Below are 12330 nucleotides of genomic sequence, written 5' to 3'. Positions count from 1 at the left end.
GCTTCTCGCTCTTCATACTCATGGCTTCATCCCCTCGAAGGCTGACACATCGCTGTTTCTGTTTCAGCGACCCCGTGTGACTATGTATCTACTGGTCTATGTTGATGATATTATCTTGGTCAGCTCTTCACCGATAGCTGCTACTGCTCTCATTTCTGCTCTTGGTGCTGATTTTGCTGTCAAAGATTTGGGTCAATTGCACTTCTTCTTGGGAATTGAGGTTGCTCATCAGTCTATCGGTCCGGCTCTCACTCGAAGAAGTATTCTCTCGGATCTCTTGCGCCGTGCTTGGTATGCTCAAGTGTAAGATGTCGCCCACGCCCATGTCTTCTACGGACAAGCTCTCGGCCACCGATGGTGTTATCTTATCTTCCGAGGATGCCACGGAGTATCGCGAGTATTGTTGGTGGCTTGCGATATCCGACCATCACACGTCCGGACTTGTCCTATGCCTGTCAACGAGTGTGCCGGTATTTGCATGCTCCTACCGATGTGCATTGGTCTGCTGTCAAACGCATCTTGCGTTATGTCGACCACACGTCCTCGTTTGGTCTTCATCTCCGGGCTAGTTCATCGGGGGTTCTGTCTGCGTTCTCCGATGCTGATTGGGCTGGGTGTCCGGACGACGGGCGATCCACGGGGGTTATGTCTGTGTTCCTAGGTCCTAATTTGATCGCCCGGAGAGCACGCAAGCAAGCCACTGTTTCTCGCAGCGATATCGAAGCCGAATATAAGGCGGTTGCTGATGCAACCGCTGAGCTCATATGGGTTGAGTCCCTTCTTCAGGAATTGGGTGTCTCTCAACCTCGTCCACCGGTCCTTTGGTGTGACAACATCGGTGCCATGTTTCTTTCATCTAATCCGGTGTTTCATGCACGGACCAAGCACATAGAGATTGATTTTCATTTTGTGAGGGAACGTGTCTCGAAGAAGCTACTACAAGTCAAGTTTATCTCATCAAAGGATCAACTTGCGGACATCTTCACCAAGCCTCTACCTTTGCCCATGTTTGAGGTCTGTAGGCGCAATCTCAACCTTCATGCTACATCAGGAGTGAGTTGAGATTGAGGGGGGGTGTTAGACTTTGTATAGCTGTCTCTATATTATACGTGTATATGTACGATGTTCCCCTATATATATATGAGATATGCCACCCCTAGAGGGTTGAGCAAGTTCCCACAACAACGTTGTTTCATACTCCCCAGCCGCGTCCCCCAAACGCCGCCCCCAAACATTTAAAATACTTCTTTTTAACACAGAACCATTTATCAAATATAGCATATGGATAAAAATGTTTGCGAGGATTGTTTTCAAATTAAATTACAACAAACAATAAAACAAGTAAACAAATATAATAAATAGGGGTAGATGCTACATCAAGGTGCCACGGTATTTCCTTTGATCCTCCACAAATGCTCAACGAGATTGATGTCTACGTTCCCCCTCCTTTCCTGTAGACAGTGTTGGGCCTCCAAGAGTAGAGGTTTGTAGAACAGCAGCAAGTTTTCCCTTAAGTGGATCACCCAAGGTTTATCGAACTCAGGGAGGAAGAGGTCAAAGATATCCCTCTCATGCAACCCTGCAACCACAAAGCAAGAAGTCTCTTGTGTCCCCAACACACCAAATAGGTGCACTAGTTCGGCGAAGAGATAGTGAAATACAGGTGGTATGAATATATATGAGCAAGTAGCAACGGTGCCGTGAAAATAGCTTGCCGGCGTGTAGTTGATGGTGGTAGTATTGCAGCAGTAGTAACGCGATAGAAACAAGTAAACAAGTAACGATAGCGGTATTTAGGAACAAGGCCTAGGGATTACACTTTCACTAGTGGACACTCTCAACATTGATCACATAACGCAACGGATAAATGCATACTCTACACTTTTGTTGGATGATGAACACATTGCGTAGGATTACACGAACCCTCAATGCCGGAGTTAACAAGCTCCACAATAATGCTCATGTTTAAGTAACCTTTAGTGTAAGATAGATCAAAAGACTAAACCAAGTACTAACATAGCATGCACACTGTCACCTTCATGCATATGTAGGAGGAATAGATCACATCAATATTATCATAGCAATAGTTAACTTCGCAATCTATAAGAGATCATGATCATAGCATAAACCAAGTACTAACACGGTGCACACACTGTCACCTTTGCACACATGCAGGAGGAATAAAACTACTTTAATAACTTCACTAGAGTAGCACATAGATAAATTGTGATACGATGCACATTGCAATCATAAAGAGATATAAATAAGCACTTCACTACGCTCTTCGACAGTGAATAAGTACTTCGTGAAATATAGCCTAAGAGACCCACACGGTGCACACACTCGTCACCTTTACACACGTGGGACAAGGAGTCTCCGGAGATCACATAAGTAAAACTCACTTGACTAGCATAATGACATCTAGATTACAAGCATCATCATATGAATCTCAATCATGTAAGGCAGCTCATGAGATTATTGTATTGAACTACATAGGAGAGAGATGAACCACATAGCTACCGGTACAGCCCCGAGCCTCGATGGAGAACTACTCCCTCCTCATGGGAGCAGCAGCGGTGATGAAGATGGCGGTGGAGATGGCAGCGGTGTCGATGGAGAAGCCTTCCGGGGCACTTCCCCGCTCCGGCAGCGTGCCGGAACAGAGACTCCTGTCCCCCAGATCTTGGCTTCGCGATGACGGCGGCTCTGGAAGGTTTCTGTGGGTTTCGTCGAACGCCTCAGGGTTTTCGCGACGGAGGCTTTATATAGGCGAAGAGGCGGTGCAGGAGGGCTGACAGGGGGGCCACACCATAGGGCGGCGCGGCCCCCCCCTTGGCCGCGCCGGCCTAGGGTTTGGTGGCCCTGTGCCCCCTCTCTGGCGGTTCTCGTGTGTTCTGGATGGTTCCGGGAAAAATAGGAACCTGGGCGTTGATTTCGTCCGATTCCGAGAATATTTCGTTACTAGGATTTCTGAAACCAAAAACAGCAGAAAACAGGAACTGGCACTTCGGCATCTTGTTAATAGGTTAGTTTCAGAAAATGCACAAATACTACATAAAGTGTGTATAAAACATGTAGGTATCATCAATAATGTGGCATGGAACATAAGAAATTATCGATACGTTGGAGACGTATCAGAGATCAGCTTGAAGTTGCTGCTTGATGCGCGTAGATTGTACACGTCCGTTGGGAACCCCAAGAGGAAGGTATGATGCGCACAGCGGCAAGTTTTCCCTCAGAAAGAAACCAAGGTTTATCGAACCAGGAGGAGCCAAGAAGCACGTTGAAGGTTGATGGTCGCGGAATGTGATGCGGCGCCTCGCCAGGGATTCCGGCGCCAACTAGGAACCTGCACAACACAACCAAAGTACTTTGTCCCAACGAAACAGTGAGGTTGTCAATCTCACCGGCTTGCTGTAACAAAGGATTAAGCGTATCGAGTGGAAGATGTTTGCAAAGAAAACAGTAAAACACAAGTATTGCAGTAGATTGTATTTCAGTAAAGAGAATTGGACCGGGGTCCACAGTTCACTAGAGGTGTCTCTCCCATAAGATAAAAGCATGTTGGGTGAACAAATTACGGTCGGGCAATTGACAAATAGAGAGGAGCATAACAATGCACATACATGACATGGTAAATATAGTGAGATTTAATTGGGCATTACGACAAAGTACATAGACCGCCATCCAACTCGCATCTATGCCTAAAAAGTCCACCTTCGGGTTATCATCCGAACCCCCTCCGGTATTAAGTTGCAAACAACGGACAATTGCATTAAGTATGGTGCGTAATGTAATCAACAACTACATCCTTAGACATAGCATCAATGTTTTATCCCTAGTGGCAACGAGCACAACACAACCTTAGAACTTTACGTCACTTGTCCCGAGTATCAATGCAGGCATGAACCCACTATCGAGCATAAATACTCCCTCTTGGAGTTAAGAGTAAAAACTTGGCCGAGCCTCTACTAGTAACGGAGAGCATGCAAGATCTTAAACAACACATATGTAATAACTTGATAATTACCATAGCATAGTATTCTCTATCAATCGGATCCCGACAAACACAACATATAGAATTACGAGATAGATGATCTTGATCATGTTAGGCAGCTCACAAGATCCAACAATGAAGCACAACAAGGAGAAGACAACCATCTAGCTACTGCTATGGACCCATAGTCCAGGGGTGAACTACTCACTCATCACTCCGGAGGCGACCATGGCGGTGTAGAGTCCTCCGGGAGATGAATCCCCTCTCCGGCGGGGTGCGGAGGCGATCTCCCGAGTCCCCCGAGATGGGACCGGCGGCGGCTGCGTCTCCGGAAGGTTTTCCGTATCGTGGCTCTCGGTGTCGGGGGTTTCGCGACGGAGGCTTTAAGTAGGCGGAAGGGCAAGTCGGGAGGGGGCACGGGGGCCCCACACCACAGGTCGGCGCGGCCGGGGCCCGAGCCGCGCCGCCCTAGGGTTTGGGCGCCTCGTGGCCCCACTTCGTTGACTCTTCGGTCTTCCGGAAGCTTCGTGGAAAAATAGGACCCCGGGCGAAGATTTCGTCCAATTCCGAGAATATTTCCTTACTAGGATTTCGAAACCAAAAACAGCGAGAAAACAGAATCGGCTCTTCGGCATCTTGTTAATAGGTTAGTTCCAGAAAATGCATAAATATGACATATAATGTGCATAAAACATGTAGATAACATCAATAATGTGGCATGGAACATAAGAAATTATCGATACGTTGGAGACGTATCAGCATCCCCAAGCTTAGTTCTGCTCGTCCCGAGCAGGTAAAACGATAACAAAGATAATTTCGAAGTGACATGCCATCATAATCTTGATCATACTATTTGTAAAGCATATGTAATGAATGCAGCGATCAAAACAATGGTAATGACATGAGTAAACAAGTGAATCATAAGGCAAAGACTTTTCATGAATAGTACTTCAAGACAAGCATCAATAAGTCTTGCATAAGAGTTAACTCATAAAGCAATAAATCAAAGTAAAGGTATTGAAGCAACACAAAGGAAGATTAAGTTTCAGCGGTTGCTTTCAACTTATAACATGTATATCTCATGGATATTGTCAACACAGAGTAATATAACAAGTGCAATATGCAAGTATGTAGGAATCAATGCACAGTTCACACAAGTGTTTGCTTCTTGAGGTGGAGAGAGATAGGTAAACTGACTCAACAATAAAAATAAAAGAATGATCCTTCAAAGAGGAAAGCATCGATTGCTATATTTGTGCTAGAGCTTTTATTTTGAAAACATGAAACAATTTTGTCAACGGTAGTAATAAAGCATATGAGTTATGTAAATTATATCTTACAAGTTGCAAGCCTCATGCATAGTATACTAATAGTGCCCGCACCTTGTCCTACTTAGCTTGGACTACCGGATCATCACAATGCACATGTTTTAACCAAGTGTCACAATGGGGTACCTCCATGCCGCTCTGTACAAGGGTCTAAGGAGAAAGTTCGCATTGGATTTCTCACTTTTGATCATTCTTCAACTTAGACACCCATACCGGGACAACATGAACAACCAGATAATGGACTCCTCTTTAATGCATAAGCATGTAACAACAATTATTATTCTCACTGGAGATTGAGGATATGTGTCCAAAACTGAAACTTCCACCATGATTCATGGCTTTAGTTAGCGGCCCAATGTTCTTCTCTGACAATATGCATGCTTAACCATATGGTGGTAGATCTCCCTTACTTCGGACAAGACGAACATGCATAGCAACTCACATGATATTCAACAAAGAGTAGTTGATGGCGTCCCCAGGAACATGGTTATCGCACAACAAGCAACTTAATAAGAGATAAAGTGCATAAGTACATATTCAATACCACAATAGTTTTTAAGGCTATTTTGTCCCATGAGCTATATATTGCAAAGGCGAATGATGGAGTTTTAAAGGTAGCACTCAAGCAATTTACTTTGGAATGGCGGAAAATACCATGTAGTAGGTAGGTATGGTGGACACAAATGGCATAGTGGTTGGCTCAAGTATTTGGATGCACGAGAAGTATTCCCTCTCGATACAAGGTTTAGGCTAGCAAGGTTATTTGAAACAAACACAAGGATGAATGGTACAGCAAAACTTACATAAAAGACATATTGAAAACATTATAAGACTCCATACCGTCTTCCTTGTTGTTCAAAACTCAATACTAGATATTATCTAGACTCTAGAGAAACCAAATATGCAAACCAAATTAGCAAGCTCCAAGTATTTCTTCATTAATGGGTGCAAAGTATATGATGCAAGAGCTTAAACATGAGCACAACAATTGCCAAGTATCACATTATCCAAGACATTTTTAGCATTACTACATGTAGCATTTTCCAATTCCAACCATATAACAATTTAACGAAGAAGAAACTTCGCCATGAACATTATGAGTAACACCTAAGGACATATTTGTCCATATGCAACAGCGGAGCGTGTCTCTCTCCCACAAAGTGAATGCTAGGATCCAACTTTATTCAAACAAAAACAAAAATAAAAACAAACCGACGCTCCAAGCAAAGTGCATAAGATGTGACGGAATAAAAATGTAGTTTCAGGGGAGGAACCTGATGATGTTGTCGATGAAGAAGGGGATGCCTTGGGCATCCCCAAGCTTAGACGCTTGAGTCTTCTTAATATATGCAGGGGTGAACCACCGGGGCATCCCCAAGCTTAGAGCTTTCACTCCTCTTGATCATAGTATATCATACTCCTCTCTTGATCCTTGAAAACTTCCTTCACACCAAACTTCAAGCAAACTCATTAGAGAGTTAGTGCACAATAAAAATGTACATGTTCAGAGGTAACACAATCATTCTTTACACTTCTGGACATTGCATAAAGCTACTGGACATTAATGGATCAAAGAAATTCATCCAACATAGCAAAAGAGGCAATGCGAAATAAAAGGCAGAATCTGTCAAAACAGAACAGTTCGTATTGACGAATTTTTAGATGGCACCAGACTTGCTCAAATGGAAAAACTCAAAACTAACGAAAGTTGCGTACATATCTGAGGATCATGCACGTAAATTGGCATAATTTTCTGAGCTTCCTACAGTGAGGTAGACCCAGATTCGTGACAGCAAAGAAATCTGTAACTGCGCAGTAATCCAAATCTAGTACTTACTTTACCATAGAGACTTTTACTTGGCACAAAAAACATGATAAGGAGAGGTTGCTACAGTAGTAAACAACTTCCAAGACTCAAATATAAAACAAAGTACTGTAGTAAAAACAATGGGTTGTCTCCCATAAGCGCTTTTCTTTAACGCCTTTCAGCTAGGCGCAGAAAGTGTAAATCAAGTAACATCAAGAGATGAAGCATCAACATCATAATTTGCTCTAATAATAGAGTCATAAGGTAACTTCATTCTTTTCCTAGGGAAGTGTTCCATACCTTTCTTGAGAGGAAATTGATATTTAATATTACCTTCCTTCATATCAATAGTAGCACCAACGGTTCGAAGAAAAGGTCTTCCCAATATAATGGGACAAGATGCATTGCATTCAATATCCAAGACAACAAAATCAACGGGGACAAGGTTATTGTTAACCACAATATGAACATTATCAACTCTCCCCAAAGGTTTCTTTTTAGCATTATCAGTGAGATTAACATCCAAATAACAATTTTTCAATGGTGGCAAGTCAAGCATATCATAAACTTTTTTAGGCATAACAGAAATACTTGCACCAAGATCACATAAAGCATTACAATCAAAATCATTTACTTTCACCTTAATGATGGGCTCCCAACCATCTTCTAACTTTCTAGGAATAGAAGTTTCACGTTTTAGTTTCTCTTCTCTAGCTTTTATGAGAGCATTTGTAATATGTTTTGTGAAAGCCAAATTTATAGTACTAGCATTAGGACTTTTAGCAAGTTTTTGCAGGAACTTTATAACTTCAGAGATGTGGCAATCATCAAAATCTAAATCATTATGAGCTACAGCAATGGGATCTTCATCCCCAAGGTTGGAAAAAATTTCAGCAGCTTTATCACAAGCAGTTTTAGCAGTTTTAGCAATTTCAGGCAGTTTTGCACGCTTTGCACTAGGAGTAGAAACATTGCCAACACCAATTATTTTACCATTGATAGTAGGAGGTGCAGCAACATGTGAGGAATTAGCATTACTAGTGGTGGTAATAGTCCAAACTTTAGCTACATTACTCTCTTTAGCTAGTTTTTCATTTTCTTCTCTATCCCACCTAGCACGCAGTTCAGCCATTAACTTTATATTCTCATTAATTCTAACTTGGATGGCATTTGCTGTAGTAGTAATCTTATTTTCAATATCATTATTTGGCATAACTTTCAATTTTAAAAGATTAACATCAGAGGCAAGACTATCAACTCTAGAAGCAAGAATATCAATTTTATTAAGCTTTTCTTCAACAGATTTGTTAAAAGCAGTTTGTGTACTAATAAATTCTTTAAGCATAGCTTCAAGACCAGGGGGTACACTCCTATTATTGTTGTAAGAATTCCCATAAGAATTACCATAACCATTACCATTAGCAGAAGGATATGGCCTATAGTTATTACTAAAATTGTTCCGATAAGCATTGTTGTTGAAATTATTATTTTTAATGAAGTTCACATCAACATTTTCTTCTTGAGCAACCAATGAAGCTAAAGGAACATTATTAGGATCAACATTAGTCCTACCATTCACAAGCATAGACATAATCACATCAATTTTATCACTCAAGGAGGAGGATTCTTCAACAGAATTTACCTTCTTACCTTGTGGAGCTCTTTCCGTGTGCCATTCAGAGTAATTTATCATCATATCATCAAGAAGTTTTGTAGCCGCCCCCAATGTGATGGACATAAAGGTACCTCCAGCAGCTGAATCCAATAAATTCCGCGAAGAAAAATTTAGTCCTGCATAGAAGGTTTGGATGATCATCCAAGTAGTCAGTCCATGGGTTGGGCAATTCTTTACCAAAGATTTCATTCTCTCCCAAGCTTGAGCAACATGTTCAGTATCTAATTGCTTAAAATTCATTATGCTACTTCTCAAAGATATAATTTTAGCGGGAGGATAATATCTACCAATAAAAGCATCCTTGCATTTAGTCCATGAATCAATACTATTCTTAGGCAAAGATAGCAACCAATCTTTAGCTCTTCCTCTTAATGAGAAAGGAAACAATTTCAATTTAATAATATCACCATCTACATCCTTGTACTTTTGCATTTCACATAGTTCAACAAAATTATTAAGATGGGCAGCAGCATCATCAGAACTAATACCGAGAAAATTGATCTCTCATGACAAGATTTAGTAAAGCAGGTTTAATTTCAAAAAATTCTGCTGTAGTAGCAGGTGGAGCAATAGGTGTGCATAGGAAATCATTATTATTAGTGGTTGTGAAGTCACACAACTTAGTGTTTTCATGGTTGGCCATTTTAGCAACAGTAAATAAAACAAACTAGATAAAGTAAATGCAAGTAAACTAATTTTTTTGTGTTTTCGATATAGAGAGCAAGACAGTAAATAAAGTAAAACTAGCAACTAATTTTTTTTTGTGTTTTGTTTAGGTGCAGCAAACAAAGTAATAAATAAAATAAAGCAAGACAAAAACAAAGTAAAGAGATTGAGAAGTGGAGACTCCCCTTGCAGCGTGTCTTGATCTCCCCGGCAACGGCGCCAGAAAAAGCTGCTTGATGCGCGTAGATTGTACACGTCCGTTGGGAACCCCAAGAGGAAGGTATGATGCGCACAGCGGCAAGTTTTCCCTCAGAAAGAAACCAAGGTTTATCGAACCAGGAGGAGCCAAGAAGCACGTTGAAGGTTGATGGTCGCGGAATGTGATGCGGCGCCTCGCCGGGGATTCGGCGCCAACTAGGAACCTGCACAACACAACCAAAGTACTTTGTCCCAACGAAACAGTGAGGTTGTCAATCTCACCGGCTTGCTGTAACAAAGGATTAAGCGTATCGAGTGGAAGATGTTTGCAAAGAAAACAGTAAAACACAAGTATTGCAGTAGATTGTATTTCAGTAAAGAGAATTGGACCGGGGTCCACAGTTCACTAGAGGTGTCTCTCCCATAAGATAAAAGCATGTTGGGTGAACAAATTACAGTCGGGCAATTGACAAATAGAGAGGAGCATAACAATGCACATACATGACATGGTAAATATAGTGAGATTTAATTGGGCATTACGACAAAGTACATAGACCGCCATCCAACCGCATCTATGCCTAAAAAGTCCACCTTCGAGGTTATCATCCGAACCCCCTCCGGTATTAAGTTGCAAACAACGAGACAATTGCATTAAGTATGGTGCGTAATGTAATCAACAACTACATCCTTAGACATAGCATCAATGTTTTATCCCTAGTGGCAACAGCACAACACAACCTTAGAACTTTCGTCACATCGTCCCGGTATCAATGCGGGCATGAACCCACTATCGAGCATAAATACTCCCTCTTGGAGTTAAGAGTAAAAACTTGGCCGAGCCTCTACTAGTAACGGAGAGCATGCAAGATCTTAAACAACACATATGTAATAACTTGATAATTACCATAGCATAGTATTCTCTATCAATCGGATCCCGACAAACACAACATATAGAATTACGGATAGATGATCTTGATCATGTTAGGCAGCTCACAAGATCCAACAATGAAGCACAACAAGGAGAAGACAACCATCTAGCTACTGCTATGGACCCATAGTCCAGGGGTGAACTACTCACTCATCACTCCGGAGGCGACCATGGCGGTGTAGAGTCCTCCGGGAGATGAATCCCCTCTCCGGCAGGGTGCCGGAGGCGATCTCCAGAATCCCCCGAGATGGGACCGGCGGCGGCGGCGTCTCCGGAAGGTTTTCCGTATCGTGGCTCTCGATGCGGGGGTTTCGCGACGGAGGCTTTAAGTAGGCGGAAGGGCAAGTCAGGAGGGGGCACAGGGGCCCCACACCACAGGTCGGCGCGGCCAGGGCCCAGGCCGCGCCGCCCTAGGGTTTGGGCGCCCTGTGGCCCCACTTCGTTGACTCTTCGGTCTTCTGGAAGCTTCGTGGAAAAATAGGACCCTGGGCGAAGATTTCGTCCAATTCCGAGAATATTTCCTTACTAGGATTTCTGAAACCAAAAACAGCAGAAAACAGCAACTGGCTCTTCGGCATCTTGTTAATAGGTTAGTTCCAGAAAATGCATAAATATGACATATAATGTGCATAAAACATGTAGATAACATCAATAATGTGGCATGGAACATAAGAAATTATCGATACGTTGGAGACGTATCACTCATGCACATTGCTGTCACGGATCTCCGCGTGCATGGCGAGAAAATCAGCAAAATCTGCAGGCAACTCATGATCAACCTCCGCAAGAGGGACTTCACACTCATAGGGACCAACATGTGACCTACCATGATTCTTGCGGTCATCCTCGATGATCATGTTGTGCATGATCACAGAAGCCTACATCACCTCCCACATTTGGTCGTGAGACCAGCTTAGAGCAGGGTACCGGACAATGGAAAATTGTGCTCGAAGCACACCAAATGCCCGATCGACATCCTTCCTGCAAGCCTCCTGTCGCGTAGCAAAGTGAGAATTCTTCAGACCTGATGGATTCGAGATTGTTTTGACAAAAGTGGCCCATTTTGAATATATACCATCGGCTAGATAATAGCCTTTGGTATATTCGTGGACATTGATCTCATAGTTGCATGGTGGAGCATGCCCTAAAGTATAATCAGGGGGGAGCGGGGTGGACAAATGGAGCTCGGGCTCCATGTAGCCCTTTTTTTTGGAAAATTCAAAAGCAACAATTTGGAGATCCAAAAAAAATCTGAAAGAAACATCTTAATGTAGATAATGTTGTACTTTACCAATGTTTGAAATATCAACTCAAAATACCTTATATTCAAGGCACATAACTTGAAATCTGACACCTAAAGTAGTGAAGATTGCAAAATTTTCAGCCTCTCAAATGTAACGGTTCTCATTTTTTAGTATCTCCGACTATAGGATATTTCGAGTTGAGATTTTACATGTTGCTAAAGTACAACATTCTCATCTATAATTTCTCCCAGATTATTTCCAGTTGTACATATTGTTTTCAAGTTTTGAAAAATAAGGGGTTTGCATGGTGCTTTGGCTCTAGTTGGATTTTCCGCGGGGAGCTCCTATTTGCCGCTTTGTGCGTGTGTTTGGGATGCTCCGCCCGTGACGATGGCTCAACAAAAAGGTAACGGTTTTATTTTATATATATTATCAAGCTCTTTTGTCAACTCACTTTAATAATGCAAAAGTATTGCATTGCAAAAAG

Source organism: Lolium rigidum, chromosome 7 (assembly GCF_022539505.1).
Source record: "Lolium rigidum isolate FL_2022 chromosome 7, APGP_CSIRO_Lrig_0.1, whole genome shotgun sequence".
Lineage (NCBI taxonomy): Eukaryota > Viridiplantae > Streptophyta > Magnoliopsida > Poales > Poaceae > Lolium > Lolium rigidum.
This window is presented reverse-complemented; position numbering follows the sequence as displayed.